At 39.2% G+C, this 16,583-nt stretch overlaps 1 long non-coding RNA gene across 1 annotated transcript in view; it reads left to right on the top strand.

Moving 5' to 3' along the window:
- Nucleotides 1-16,339, top strand: part of LOC129524241 (uncharacterized) — a 37,617-nt gene extending 21,278 nt beyond the window's left edge. Inside the window, exons 3-4 of the long non-coding RNA XR_010135048.1 lie at nt 13,160-13,344; nt 14,987-16,339. This is a non-coding gene — a long non-coding RNA (uncharacterized lncRNA). The remainder of the gene's footprint in view (nt 1-13,159; nt 13,345-14,986) is intronic.
- Nucleotides 16,340-16,583: the final 244 nt, after the last annotated feature.

Here is a 16,583-nt window from a genome sequence, read left to right as displayed (position 1 = left end):
CAGGTTCCACTCAGTTTCCACCTTTTGTTGATTTATCTTAATCAACATTTCTTAAATAATGATAAATCAACTTATCTTAACTAATGATACATCAAGAAAAGCAATATGATTTAAGATATATTTAGTGTGTCTGCTTTTTAAAGGACTAGTATAAATACCTCCGGAATATTTAAAATCCCTGAAGACATTGGCTCAAAGTATTATTATTTTCTCTAATTCACTAAGATTAGGGAGCAAAGTGTACTTGTGGTATTTTCGAAATTGACTGATTGTGAAATCACAGAATGATGGTCAAAACTGTTTTTTGCCCTTACCTGTGCCTCTATTTCTGGCTTCTCAATGATAGAGCATAGTCCCAAGAAACCAAAAGGGAATAAAACAATCCACTTGATGAAAATGACACCATCACTCTGAATGTTCAAGGGTCTTCAATAAAGCTTGTGGCTGAAAACGAAGCCCAAAACTAGGTTTCCTAGTTTTTCTTCTAAATATAAACTTCAGGATCTGACTTGAGACTATTTGGATGTGCAACCTAGAGTCTGTGTGTTACCCACAGGCATGGAGGGGCTCCGGCATAGCTCATGCCCATAGTCTTTGGTAGAATAAAGTAGAAAAGAGTAATGAGTATGAGGCAGAGGGAGAGACTGGGGTGAGGAAGAAAAGAAGTGACCTTCTTTATGGCATTGGGAGAATGAGGGATGAGAGTCCCCCTATTTTTCAGCTTGGAATTTGCTAGAACTGGACTTGAGTGCCTGTTCCACCATTTAAGAATTAAATAAAGTAATGTGTATTACTGCTTAGCTAAGGAACAGGCATATGGTAAGTTCTCAACACATGATACCTGTTTTTATGATTATTTAGGCAAGGTGTGTCACAGGCCAGAGTTTCTGTAATCTCACTTCAAAATGAGGTGATTCAATATTCACTCAAGTCCTTCCTAAATCTAAAACAACTAGATCTCCTACTGTGTGATAGAATTCCCAAACTTATTTGACCACAGAATATTTTAAAAACTATGAAGTATTAATAGAATCAACAGTCATTCTTGAGGATATATATTTTTGATGAGTAATAAACACTAAAATATGTTGAGACGTGTTGAAAGGATGCATTATGTGACCTGTGATGATCATGTACACAGTGCTTTCAGCAGTTCCTTCTGTCACACAGCAGGGGATCTCAGGCAACTTATTATTCTTTGGAAAGCACATTATTTATTATAGTACAATGTCACATAATTATATATGTGTATTTAGGTTCTTGTGCTCTTAAAATATAATTATACATTAGAAGAAAAACTTGCTAGTATTAATTTTATTTTGTGAAACATCTATTAACAGCATATTCCACAGAAACTAGTTGGCCAAACCTCACATCCTGCTTCAGCTTAAGTGGTGTCTTTTTTTTGTGGTGTGAGTTTTTTTTTTTTTTTTACACTTTAAATATTTATGTGATGAATAAATAAATGAATGAATAAACAAGAAATTTATTTTACCTTGCAATGTAGTGTACACATACATACAAATATATATAATCGAAATAAAGTATTTCGTGGTATAGTATCCTCTTCTAAAGCCAGGCAGTTGATTTTTCATTCTATTCTATTCTATTTTCTATTCTATTCTATTCTATTCTATTCTATTCTATTCTATTCTATTCTATTCTATTCTATTCTATTCTATTCTAATCTTATCTAAAGTAATGGTGATCAAAGCCCACTGCAGTGATTTCCAAGCCCAGTGATGGGAAGTGCTCCCAGTTTGAAAAAGACCTAGGGATTAAGCTAGGAAATGCACCAGGTTTGTGGCGCTCCTTTTCCCAGGTGGAGGTACTTCTTACATTACACTTCAAGTGTATTTGAAGTGGAACCTTCTCTAACCTCCAAAAAGCCTATGAAGGAGCACGTTACCTAGGAAGGGTCATATTGCCTGGGTTGAAGAGAGGCAGCTGCTGACTTCCAAGCTTAGGAGAAGGAAGAATATAAGGGAGCTCACAGCTCCCTTGAAGAAAGGTCTAAGGATAGTGGCCAGCAGTTTTGGAGGCCATGCCTATGCTTCTGGGGCCAAGGAGAACTGCTGGGGGCATCCCCTTCAACAAGACTGTATTAGTCTGTTTTCACACTGCTGATAAAGACATACCCGAGACTGGGTAATTTGTAAAGAAAAAGAGGTTTAATGGACTCACAGTTTCACGTGGCTGGAGAGGCCTCACAATCACGGTGGAAGGTAAAACGCATGTCTTACATGGCAGCAGGCAAGAGAGAGAATGAGAATCAAGTGAATGGTGTTTCCCCTTATAAAACCATCAGATCTCTTAGGACATATTTACTACCATGAGAACAGTATGGGGAAAACTGCCCCCATGATTCAATTATCTCCCACTACTTCTCTCCCATAACACATGGGAATTATGGGAGCTACAATTAAAGATGAGATTTGGGTGGGGACACAGCCAAATCATATGAAAGACTCACAGGTCTTTTCACAGGCTGGTTTTTCCCCCACCCAACCTCATCTTATCAACTCCTCCTCTGGCAACCAGACTGCAGCTCTCCTTTGCCCAAACCTTTCCATGTGCTCATGTCTCAGCTTGAAAACCTTCCTCTCTTGGTTCATTTCCCTTTTAATGTCAAAGACCCAATTCCTATTGATGTGTCCTATTTTCCCCAAAACTTTTCTCATCAACACCCTAATACCAACGTTAACCCCTATTCCCAAAACGGAAATAAATGTTTCATCTCAACCCATGGCATCCTTTCTTCCTTTCCCCATTGTAACACATCTTCTATGACATTTGAACTGTTTAGTTATTTTTATTTTCCACTAAACTGTACTTTTCTATAGGGCAGGGACCTGCCTCTTTGTTATTGTTTTATCCACCATTCCTAGCACAGTCCTTGGTCTATTATCCTATCCCAAATATTTGTTGAATAAGTGAAGTCATGAGTAAAACATACTTATTTTATAAATTGTTAACTGTGGGCTTATAGTATGAGCCACGTGCCTTCATGTGTGTTATCTCATTCAACCATTATAAACAAAATGGGTGGGAGGGAGGGAAGATATGATTATTTCCTGCTTATAGATGAGGAAACTGAGGTTCAGAGGTGTGAGGAGGCTCTACTGAGGTTGCACAGCTGTCTGGTGAAGGGCAAGCAGCGAGGCTTAGGATTCTAAGTACACCACGGTTCACATGCACAGGGGATGCCCATCCAGTCCCATCCCCACTCATGGCTCTTAAAGTCGCAAATACAAGTCTTGCTGGTTTGTCCTCATTTTTGGAAGTTTCTGTTAAATATGTGAGCAAAAGGCTGAACACAGACATAAAAGCTTGGGTTCAAAACTGGGCCCATTTTATTGATAATGGAAACTGTACTCCCTGAGAAATCGAGAAGACATTGAACAAAGTAGAAGGATTTCAGAAATAGAATTTCTCCTTCGAGTTTGGTTAACCCTGACATCTGATTGCATAGAATTCAAAACAAGAGTTACCTGCAAACATTTAGGAGATGAAGTGTGTTCGTGTTGACACACATCCTGCATCAGAAAAGTTCAGATACATAAAGAGATGCTTTTGTATAATTCATGTTATTTACTGGAGCAATTTTACTGGCCCTTTGAACATCACTGTGCTCATCATTATAAATATGCATTCAGCTCCTTTCCAAACCACTAGTCATTTGCCCAGCGGGCCATAAAAGCAATGTATCATATAACTATGTACTGGGATGAAATTTCAAAAGCTCTCCATTTAGGCAGCAGGACTTAGTGGGTTTGGGGAGCTGTAACATTATCCATTTAATTATACATTTGGACACACTGAAAAAAAACCTGTATTATTTACACAATTGCCTGTAATATTCACTCCAAGCTGTTAGACCTGAGTCAGAAACCATTAGAATGCTAATCGAGAAAAGAGTATGAAATATATTTCCTTGGTGCAACTGCAGCAAGTTTTGTAGACACTTTTATTTCAGCCACGTTTTGCTTCCCCCCAGCTTTTCCATCTGAAGGGGGCCTTCCACAGCTCTTGTGGGGGTGCTAGATTGCTAATTTGGGAACACAGTACAATCTGTCAATATTGGCTCTATTTCTCAAAGACAATACCTCGTATAAGGCATAGTACCTTATATTTGAGGAGAGACAAATTGTTGGAATGAAAAAGTTATTATGCTCAGGGGAAAAAGTTGCTCAAAGATATCATCCTCCCAGGGATAGACATTGCATTAAATATTATCATTAAGATTAACTACCTGAGAGATGCAGAGAATATCTCTTTCTGGATCTCAAGTATTTTCGAGTATGGTACATGCGGAAGAAATCCCAAGTGCCAATATACTTTTTGTTTTCAACTTTTATTTGTTGAAAACAAAAAGTCCAGATTTGTTACATGGAAATACTGTGTGATGCTGAGGTTTGGAGTATGGCTCCCATCACCTGAGTAGTGAGTATAGCACATGACAGGTGGGTTATTAACCCGCTCCCACCCTCTAGTAGTCCACAGTGTCTATCATTTCCCTCTTTATGTCCATGTGTGCTCAATGTTTAGCTTCCACTTTTGCCAGCACTTTTGAGCAGCTATACAGTTCCTGGGCTCTATGGGTGCTGACTACACAGGGTTGAATAAGAAATAATTCCCATCTTATAGAAATGCAGCCTTTAGAGGGGAAACACATAGCTAATTAGAAAATAATGCAGATTGATAAATACTCTGATAGAAGAACTGAGACACCAGTGGCATTGCCCATACTCTAGGTCTTTAGATGAAGCTCTGCTGCCCCAGAATCTGTTCAGGACCACACAGATCAGCTTCTGTTCTCCCTTGCTTGCCCTCCAGCAAATTGGCACCTTGGGTTTATACTCCAGATGTGGCATATTGTTACTTCCCTGTATCAGACTTCAGTCTTCCCCTAACTCTTCTTTCCCTCGGAGTATTCAGCTTTGTCTTGTTGGTACTTCCCCTGAGGAGGATTCCATACCTTAAGCTTGTGAGGGCTTGTGGCTACAGAAACATATCCACAAACACATATAATCTAGTATCATGTGAGTCCAGAGAACTCAGACTACTTGCGCTTTCATTTTACTTGATCTCATCTAAGCAATAATGGTTTCAAATGGCTTTGAGTGGCCAGGCGTTTGCATAATAGGCTGTTCCTTTCTTTTGGATTTTGTCACTACCCATTGCTTTAAACTGTTACATAATGAAATCGGTATTTTCCATATTTTCTTGATGAGAAACAGTTCCACTGACATGTAACATTTAGGTAGCCTGATTCATCAAACACAATATTCTTTTGTGATTATCCTTGGAATGTAAAAGGAGAACTAGACCATGGACAAAATAACATCAGAAACCCTTCTTCCCACCTTTACTGCTACTTGGATTGTCACGGTGCTGAGAGACACAGCAATACAATTCTCAGCAAAATGCACGGAATTTAGAAGAATGGCAGATGTTGACTTGTGATGTGTTACAAAAAGATAATAAGATTTTGGTAGAACCTACTACACATTTTATTCAGTTTAACATTAATGAAGGGAAATTTGCTATTTCATATTAAATGTAGCCCTTGAGGAAATCTGGGTCAATCATGGATCTGTCCCTCATGGAAACTTCTTTAACTTAAGTGGTTTCTTGCCAACACTAAAATTTCCTTTTATGGAGATTTTAATCAATCAATCGAATCAAGTCAATCAATGGACCATTAAATGGATTCTACCTTCTTACTATTAAATTGATCCTACCATTCCAAAACTGTGTGATATTATGGGAATAATTAAAGAACTTTGCTAAGAGCCAAGCCCAGTGGCTCACGCCTGTAATCCCAGCACTTTGGGGGGCCAAGGAAGGAGGATCACCTGAGGTCAGGGGTTCGAGTCTAGCCTGGCCAACATGGTGAAGCCCTGTCTCTACTTAAAATACAAAAATTAGCCAGGTATGGTGGCACAGGCCTGTAATCCCAGCTACTCAGAAGGCTGAGGTAGGAGAATTGCTTAAACCCGGGAGGTGAAGGTTGCAGTGAGCTGAGACTGTGCCTATGCACTCCAGCCTGGGCAACAGAGCGAAACACCATCTCAAACAAAAAAAAGAACCTTGCTGACTGTTTTCTCCTCTATAACATAGGAATAGTAACAACCACCTTGCAAAGTAGAATCGAGGGGGTGAGTTCAGTAACGTTACAAATCTAGTTCTCGTATATAGCGGATATGAAAATATGACACTTATAATTATGCTTCACTCATCAGTCCTAGGTTCACAAAATTCCATTGTTAACTATAGGAGATAGTTTTGCTATTTAACGTTTTTCTCTTAACTCTGTGCCAAAGGAAGGAAGGAAGGAAATAAAAAAGCAGGGAGAGAGAAAGAGAAAGGAGGAAGGTGTTAGACAACAATAAGAAGAGACTGTATTTCAGCATGTGAAAAGTCACATTTCTTTGCACAGAAATCTGTTCTGCCTTTCTTTGGGGCTCAGCTCACAGGCCAGGCTGGCTATGCTGTGGGGATCAGAACCCCAGTATTTACTGGAGCAACCATCACTCCAGCAGGCAGCTGCTCCAGTTCAGGAATTTTATGACAGGAAATATAAAGTGCTGGATCTGGGTGCTTTAGAGTCCTGGGTAGAATTATTTATTCTTTAAAAAATAAAAAAAAAAGACTGACAATCAGCTAAGGACTATTAAGCTTCATGGCCTTGATCTTATCATATTGCGTCTACTCTCACCAGTTCTTAATCACTACAATGTAATAACACTTTTAAAATTTATTGAGACAATTAGAAGCAAACAGTTCTTTTGACCCTCAGTTCTTTCAAAGGCACATGAGGCTACAAAAGAAAGTAGTGTCTTGAGACTGAAGTGCTTTTCAAGGTGTTTGCAGTTTAATGTTCATTATAGATCCCAATGTGCCATAAGGAAAAGAGAGCTGGATTGTAGGACCAAGAAACTAGAATTCTGGTCTCAGCATTCCCATTCATTTGTGAGGTGATCCTGAGGCTGCAGTGTGGCTCCCTCAGCTTTAATATGGTCATGTGTAAAATGGGAATGAATCTGAAGTCCCTTCTATCTCTAAAATCCTTTGTTTAGAAAGAAAGGAAATAACTCTATTGGGTTATTGAAAAAAATGCTTTTCCCGAGGTCATTGCCTGCTCTGTTAATCTTATCCTTCACAGGACACTGTTGTGTCTACGGCACCAGCTGGATGAGCAGTTGAACATGTGAATTCTCTCGTTCGCACCAAGCCACAGCTGACTGGACACCAAGGCTAAGCATCTGATTGAAAAGCGGTCCATAGATTAGGAGGCTGTGACTGGCATGACCTGAGCCTAACCGAGGGACCAAGGCAATAAGAATCCTCAATAGGGAGTCCATGATTAGGAAAATAATAGTCAGGGTTGACCCACTTGGAAGCTGAACCCAGAGGCCCCTAGGTCGAGTCAGGACTGGGACAGAGAGTGTGGTCCCCAGATAAGCTGAAGTTATGACAGGGCTGGCTGGTTGCGAGGGTCTAACAGACAGGCAGAAGTCAATAGAGATGTTATAATTGGGATTTTCTGAGATATTTGAGACTCACATATACATACATACACACACATACACACACACACACACACACAGAGAGAGAGAGAGAGAGAGAGAGAGAGAGAGAGAGAGAGAGAGAGAGACAGAGAGGCTTCAGGGCCTAATTCTAGCCCATTTAATATAGCTTCTCTTTAGAAAAGGCTTTGCTTGTTGTATATGGAGGATATAGAGGAGCTATATGGAGAACAAAGAGGAGCACAAGTTTAGGAGTACAGGTTCTAAAATTATTCCACCTGAAATTAGATTCCACCTGTGTGACCTTGGGTAAGTTACTTAGCCTTTCTGGGCCTCAGTTTTCCCACAAGTATAATGAAGCTATAGTAGACAATATCACGTCCTGAGGGATTGTAGACAGAGTTTTAGCATAATCCCTGGCACATAATAATTGCTTGATAATTTTATAGCCATTATTATGACAGTATTGTTTTATTCATTATATTTATATGCATCCCTGCAATGAACCTCCTTTTCCTGAGATGACATGAATAGGTTTCCCTTCTTTGCAATTAGCAAAGTCTTCACTAAAATGACTCCCCATTCTTCCAGTGCATGGTCTTCCTCTCCCTCTCCTTCATTCTCTCCCCACTTCACCCCCTCTCTCTTACCTAGAACATCTTTTCCTCTTTAGTCAAAAGAAATGATCCTTACACTTCAGAGCTCATCTCTATCCCTCCTCCTCCACAAGGCCTTCACTGGTTACTATATTCTGATTTTTGTCTCTTCTGAATTCCATCTGCATCTATATAAGACTTTGTATAGCCATATCCAAGACAGTGATTCCAACTACCATAGCACCTAATTGTGTCCTATTTTGAATTGTGCTATTCTTGATATTTCAGATTTGAATCCTTTTTTTCCCAACAAAACGTAAGGTTTTTGATGGTAAGAGCTATGATTTGCATTTATTTATTTCCCAAAGCATTTAACATAACACTAGGAACTACCAAAGAAATTTAACAAATTTATATCATTGGCTAAATCTGTGTAAACCATGCAGCCTTCCTCCACAAAGTAGTTCTGCCATTCCATTTATCACCTTTGGCTGGCCTGTCCAGCAATTGTACAATATTTATTTAATAGTGGAAGACATAAAAGTAAACAAGTTTAAAGAGCCTCAGTGCATTTGGGTCTTCTGATATATCTGTAGCTAATAAACTGTTTGACCTTGGGTAAATCATGTCTACTTTCTGAACTTCAATTTTAACATGTGCTAATTGAAGCTGATAAATGTTTTGACCTCTACTGTTTCTGCCAAATTGATCTAATAGCCACTAAAGATTATGGATGATTTCCTAGAACTCACTCTTTTGCAAAACTCTTTAATAGAGTTTATTGGTGCTTGGAGCTGTAGTGTTTTCCCAGAGGCAATGGTGGTCAAGAGAGAGGTCTTTAGAGTCACACAGACTTGGGTTTGAATTTTAGCTATGCCTTCCTACCAGCTGATCTTTAGCAAGTCATTAACCTCTCTGATCCTAAGGAATAAAACCTATCTGAGACTATTAGTATGAGGATCAGAGGTGGTATATGTTAAGTATAAGCACTCATAGTATGGTGGTCAAGGTCATAGCCAGATTTATTTCTCAAATCCATGACTAAATACCAGCTATCCCTCAGGGAGCATTGTGTGGATTGTGTTGAGGAAGTTTTCTCTTTTTAGCTGGTTGCATTGGTGAAGGGCAGATATAGCTTCTCTTTAGAAAAGGCTTTGCTTGTTGAACATGGAGAGTAGGGAATACTGGGTACATGGCAGCATGGGGAGAGGGAAACTCAGGCAGAGTCTAGACACAGGCAGATGGAAAGACATCATCAGGAGCCTAAGTCTTTGCATATAGCCTTTATTGAATGAAAGCTCTCCATTGTGGTCACCATCAAAAGCCTCAGAGAAGACTCTCATAGGGTCCTTCGTCTTCTGGAGGTCAGTTTATACAAATAAGTGAGCTAAGAACAACCTTTGATCTTGAGTAGATTTTCCAACTCTATAAGCCTCTATTTCCCCATAAACAGAATGAGAATGGTAATGATACCTGCCTTGTTAGAGCTTAAGTAATATAATGCATGTGGCTTATAGGAAAACGTTAAGAAATGTGATCCTTTATTATTATCATCATTCATGTAACATGAAAGCTATAGATGAAGACGGATGTCTAACCACCCAGTGGAGTCACAGGTGCAAAGCTGGCTAGATGAGCTTGGGGCCAAATGCTTTTGAAAAGGCATCCCAGGCAGGGTAAAGCCATGCAAAGGTTTGGAGGGATGGAGTAGCATAGTGTGTTGAGGGATCTCTAAGTATTTCAAATGCTGGGGCTCAGGATATGTGTGCAAGTCATGGAGGAAGAAAAGACAGAAAAAAGTGTGGCAGAATCAGATCCATGGCTTTGGTTGTCAAATCTTTCAAGTCGCGCCTACAACTTGGAAATGCCTCCTGGCATTTCAACTTCTCGAGCTGCCCCTGATGTTCCATGTTCTATGGGCCACTAAAGCACTCTGAGACTCAGTCTGCCCGACAGTAACATGCTCTGCTGCTTCATGGGTTTGTTGCCCCAGAACTCAATGATAAGAGGATCTGCTGATTGTAGGTGCTATGGAAGTACATATATCCTTAATTAAACGTTGCTCATGACACCGAATATAATATTAACAACAAACCTGCATCTCACCATGTAGATATTTCAAATGATATAATAGGTATAGATATTTGAAATGGTAGTAATTATGATATTTATAATAGCAATAATCTTTTAAGCATTTACAATATGCCACAGAAATTAATACTTTACATATTTGGTCCCACTTAATCAACTTTATGAGATAAATATTAATATTATTTTAGTATTATTTTTACTTTATAGATGAGATCATTGAGCCTTACAATGGTTAAGAAAACTGCCCACAGTTACAAAATTCATAAATAATGCATTTGGGGTTTGAATCTGGGTCAACATGAGTGTTTTAGTTTGGAAATGTTAAGGAAGCAATAAAGTTGGGGAACCTGGATGTTAGGAAAGAATGTACAGAAACTATGAAAAAATATATACAGAAATAATGTCAGGGTAGCACATTCAGACAAACAGGTATTTGTAAAATCACTGATTTTTAGTAACTGCTAGCTTGAATAACTTCCCTCATGTATATTTTTCTCTGAACCATCACCCCTTCATATCCTTCATATTGGCTTTAGAATATACCCGTAGAAATAAGGAAAGAGAGTTCTACTATACTCACAACAACCATTTAAGATAGATACATAATTCCTATGTTGCCTAGGAGAAAACTGAGACCTAGAATAGGAACTTCTCAGGGTCGACACTTGGCCAGCGGCTGAACTAGCATCTGTATCGTGACTCCAGCACTCTCTCCACTGCAGTGTACTGCTTCCTTATTCCAGCACTTTGGGAAGCCGAGGAGGGCGGGTCATGAGGTCGAGATCGTGACCATCCTGGCCAACATGGTGAAACCCTGTCTCTACTAAAAATAGAAACATTAGCTGGGCGTGGTGGCATGCATCTGTAGTCCCAGCTACTCGGGAGGCTGAGGCAGGAGAATATCTTGAGCCTGGGAGGCGGAGGTTGCAGTGAGCCGAGATCGCGCCACTGCACTCCAGCCTGGCGACAGAGTGAGACTCCGTCTCAATAAAAACAAAACAAAACAAAAAGCCGTCATTCTCACAAATGGCCCCATTCTCATGGCCAAGCACCTCTGTTTCTCCAATTCCCATATTTTCCTTTGAAAGTAATACTGTCTCTGTTATACTGAAAGCTGATGCCACCTTTCTCAAATGGGGGAATTCAATTCATTACTAATGCTTAAAACTCGATTCAGGTATGCTCAGTTACCAACCCGGGCGCTGAAGTGAGACACCTATAATCATCTCTTTATTGTTTGTTCATATGGGGCCCTGTCCTCCCTCCTTCCCCTCCCTGTTGCCATCAGGAATTCACATTGTGGGGGCTCCTTTGCGGCAGCGCGGGCAAGCATCTCAATTTGCAAACATCTGGCTGGTTTCAATCAATGAGGCTCTAAACACACTGCTCCTGGGGCTACAGTGGTAGTTGCAGGGATCGCTGAATTCAGGATGCAGAGCCCGTAATAAGCAACCAGGCAGCCTCTGAATTCCTTTGTTCATGAAAACCTAGATCTATGCAACCAAGGCTGGGGTGGACAGAGGGAAAAATGAAAACACAGCCTAACCCAGCTAACAGCATCAACAGAGAGCTTAGTAAAGGAGGAAAAGTCTGTTAATTTTCTCATAACCAAAATTCTGGTTAGTGACTGTAGAGAACAGAATCCAGAGATTTGCAGAGGAATCAAAGTAAGTATTGGATGTCCAAAGCAGGGGAAACATGTCTGTTCTTAAAGAAAGGGTAATAATAAGTTCTTTTATTTGAGAAGTGCCTTATAGTTAATAAAATGTTACCACACATGTGGGAAGACAAAAAGAGCAGAGATCTTCTAGCCAAACTACTGGGTTTAAATCCAGCTTTTCTCTATTATAAGCTGAGTAAACTTGGGCAAATCACTTAAACTGCTGGCATCTCATTTTCCTGGGGATGATAAATCCTTACTATTAAGATTTTTGTGCAGATTATGTAAAATATGTAAAGTGCTTGGAGCATACCTGTTACATAGTAAATGCTACGTTAATGTGTGCTACTATCATTTCATTTGTTCTATACAAAAGTTCTGCCAAGAAGATAGAGTGGATATTATCTGCATTGGTAAGGTGGAAAATGTAAGCCCAAAGTGGTTAAGAAGTTTATCTAAGATCATGCTATACTAGCAATAAGTTGTAGAGCTATGGTTCAAACTCAGCTTTGGCACTTCTCTTTATTCATTCATTCATTCATCAATTTTTTCCCCTTCATTCAATGTGATTTCTTTCTACGTGCCAGCCCCACTGTTAGGCACAGAGAGATTAGCCTTGACATAGATGTTTCGTAAAAGATGTCAGAAGGTAATGATTATTCCAAAATATCCAAATAAATATTGGCTTAGGGAAAGCTGGAAGTGAGTTTGGTGATGGAGATGGGGGGAAATTGTCAATTAACATTAGGCTTTCCAGGAAGTTACTAAGCTAGGTGTTCTCAAACATTCTCAAACTGGAAGTCATGAAGTCTTACTGTTCTCTGGGAAACATCATAAAATACTGACCTGTTCAATTAATGAATGGGACACTATCAAATTCATATTGTACATGAGGAATCTAGAGGTTAAAATTTCAGGCTTAGGAGTTGAACTCTTTGAATTTAAAATCCATCCCATCTCTTACAGGCTGTGTGACTTTGAGTATTAATTAACCTCTCTTAATCTCTGTTTATAGCTCTGTTAAACGAGAATAACAGATTTCCCACCGAGGGTTAAATGAGATAATGCGGAACTTCCCAATCCATTTTTATGAGAATACCTATTAACACTCTGTAGATAGCTTGAAAGACACCAGTATGGTAGATGACCCCATTGCCCAGTCATAGGTAAAAACAATGTGGTGTTCATAAATCTTTGAAACCTGCTACTGTATATACTAAAACCGTTTAATGAATCTTTTCCACTAGCGTTTATTGATTGCTTATTATTTGCTGTTCTAGGCACTGCAGCAAGTGATTAAGATGGAGAAGGCCCACCCTCTACTAGAACTTATATCTTAGTGGAGGGACAGATAGTAAACATACACAATAATTTAAAACAATAATACATTCAATGAAGGCTCGAAAATAATGCTGACACTACTACTACTACTGCTACTACTACAGCTACAATACTAATAATAGTGGTAAGTATTGCCAACAAGAGTGACCTAACTATATAAGAGGCAGCAGTGTGGTCCATATCCATTCACTTAACTCAAGTCTTTTTTCATGGAGCACCTATGAACATCTCTTAGACTAGTTTTCTGTGAATTATGGTTTGGAAAGCATTGCTATTCATTTCAAGCCAACAGTTTTCAAGTGCAGCTTTTGGCATGCCTGCCCCTGATATTTACAGGGCCAAGGACAAGAGTACAAATAGGGGCCCCCATATTGTAAGTCCAAATATTTAAACATTACAAATTAGGCAAATAAACCTAAATTAAATCTATCCTCTTACTTTGACAAATATAATGTTGTAACAATCTGAAAGGTCAAGTTTGGATTTAGAATTCTCAGACTCTTGGCTTTGTGTCCTGGAAGGTGGTGGCATGGGAGTAATTGGCCCTTGAGAGCCGCTCTTCTGTTTCCACCCAGCTGTCCCATGCCATGAGGATTTGCATGAAAGAGAGGACCCCAGTTCACCCCCACAACAGCTGTCCTTTGGACACCCTGTGGTGTGGGTCCCGGGAAGTATGGACCAGGAATTCCAGCATTCTAGGTACCCAGCAAACAAAGAAACAAAGTTCAGATATAAAGACCTAGTTACCTGTAAAGTCACTTCAAATCCTGACATGACAGAATTCAGTTTCTAATGCTGGGATTTGAACGATCTGAAACCTGGAAAATATTGATATTTTGCTCTGCACGTAAAAGATGTTTTGTCTAGAAAGAAGTGCGTCTCGTGGGAAATTCTAAACAATGGCATAGGAAAACAGAAATGGCAAGAATTATAGACGTGTCTTGATGATAATATTATTAATTAATCACATAAGGCTTTAGAATCCAAACAAATGTCGAATCCAGAGCAGGTAAGAGTAACCAAGTTCAGAATTATGAGCAAAACATATCTCTTCTTTGGGTTCTGGTTTCCCATTTGAAAATTGCAAATTAGTCTTCCAGAGATTTTTCTCTCCAATAAAAAGCAGGGATATTTACTAAGGGGAAAGGTATGAACAATGTGATGTTTAGCAGGAGCAATAATTACCTCTTATGTTCCAGTCCTTTACAGTTGAGGCAAAGGTTTTTGAATGTATTATCTAGTTGAATTTCCATCACCAGCGGGCGATGCTGGTGTTCTTTTCTCCATTTGCCATTGGAGAAACTGCAGCGAAGAGAAGATAAGTAAATACCCACATTCTTTCAACCTCTGAGTGACAGAGCCAGGTCTCAATACCCATATCACAGCCTTGAATTTTAATGTGGGTGTGCAAGTTTGAAAACACATTGCATTTGGGAAAGATGGTCTTGCAGGTGTGAAATCCATTTTTTTTTTTTCTGAAGGAAGAGGCAGATAAAAAACAGCAAGCAGAAGCACGTCTCTTATGACTCATTAGTCAACTTAAGGAGGACTTTTATTGCAGATGGGGAAGCATTATTGCAGCTGCTACCAGCCTGACACACATGGATGCACATGCCCTCATGGCAGCATTGTCTCCCTTTGCCCCAGACACCCAGACTCTGGAATGATGCAGCCAGCGGGACATTTTCCCCGCACAGATGTTGTAAAATGCATAAAAGTTCAGAGTGTGTCTCTGAACACTGCTTCTGTTTCCACCCCCTGAACAGATTGTGCCTGCAGCCTGGCCTGTTGCCCACAGCGGTCTACCTGCCACACTGGGAAAGATCGAGCAGAGACAGAGAAGAAAAGGAGGCTGCATTTTTCAGGCTGCTCTCCCACAGGCTCATGTTTTGTGTTCATGCCAGGCAGAGAACACAAAATGTTCCAATAAATAAGTATCAAAGGTTAGTGGTGAAAATGAAGGAGGAGGAGGCATTGCGTGAAAAACTAAACATGCAAAATATTACACACAAAGAGAACCAAAATGCAGGTTCACTGGAAATGACAGACAACATGTTAAAACAAGAGGAGAGAAGAGAGCTGAAATAATCAAATGGAAACACACAATTTAGGGCTAAGATCTTGTTGTGTTCAGCCACAAATGATGGCCAGCAGTGAGGAATCTGTGTGTTCTCCACACTCTTCGCTCCTGGGAAGTCAACTCACATGAACCATGATATCAATATCTGCTCCTTCCCCTAGTATCTGTTTGACCTGGGGTCAGTTACTTAAACTTCCTAAGCCTTAGTTTCTTTGTCTGGAAAATAGGGATAGTTATCCCTACCACACAACCACTTTGTAATGAATATGTTGGAAATTATATGCAAATTGGCTTCCGTTGGTGTTCGGAACATAGTAGGTTTTTAACTGGAATATAATAGCTACCATTATCAGTATCATCATATTAATTTATATTTCCATCTTCAGCCCTTAACCCAGGATCTTCAGTAAATGTTGAATTCTCAAATTCGTTAAATTCACTTGTCTATTCTAATATTTTACTCTAGGTTTCTTAGAATATTCTAGATAATATTATTATGTAGAATATGTTATGTAAGCTTCATCTTATCTGTAGATATAGTTTTACTTTTTCCTTTCTAATTTTTATGTCGATTACTTCTTTTTCTTGGCTTATTGAATTGGCTAGGATTCCCATACAGTGTTGAATACGTGCAGCAAGACTGCACATCTTGCCTTGTTCCTGGTCCCACAGAGAGAATATCCAGTACTTCACAATAAGTATGTGTTAATTGTAGATTTTATTAGATTGAGGAAGTTCCCTTTCCTTTCAAGTCAGTCTTTTTATTTTAAACATGTATTGAAGTTTTGTCAAATGTCTTCATCTATTGGAATAATTATACATATCTCTTTTTTATTCTGTTAATATTACATTTCAATCTTCTATCTACCTAGAATCCCTAGAATAATCTCCATTTGGCTATGATGTGTTGTGCTTTTATATATTACTGAATTCTATATGCCAATATTATTAAAATTTTCTGTCTTTATGAGAAATATTTGAATGTATATTTTTTTCATGTATTTGTTTTGATTTTGTTTTCAACACCATTTTGTAAAAGAGCATTAAAGTGTTAGTATGAAAGTACTTACTCACCCTCTATTTCATGAATATGTTTTTATAAGACTATCATTATTCCTTCCTTAAATGGTTTATAGAATGTGCTTCTTTGGAGTTTTATTTGCATGAATTTTTTTTTTTTTTTGAGACAGAGTCTCGCTCTGTTACCTGGGCTGGAGTGCAGTGGCGCTATCTTGGCTCACTGCAACCTCCACCTCCTGGGTTCAAGCGATTCTCCCATCTCA

Source organism: Gorilla gorilla, chromosome 7 (assembly GCF_029281585.2).
Source record: "Gorilla gorilla gorilla isolate KB3781 chromosome 7, NHGRI_mGorGor1-v2.1_pri, whole genome shotgun sequence".
Taxonomy (NCBI): Eukaryota; Metazoa; Chordata; class Mammalia; order Primates; family Hominidae; genus Gorilla; species Gorilla gorilla.
This window is presented reverse-complemented; position numbering and strand designations above follow the sequence as displayed.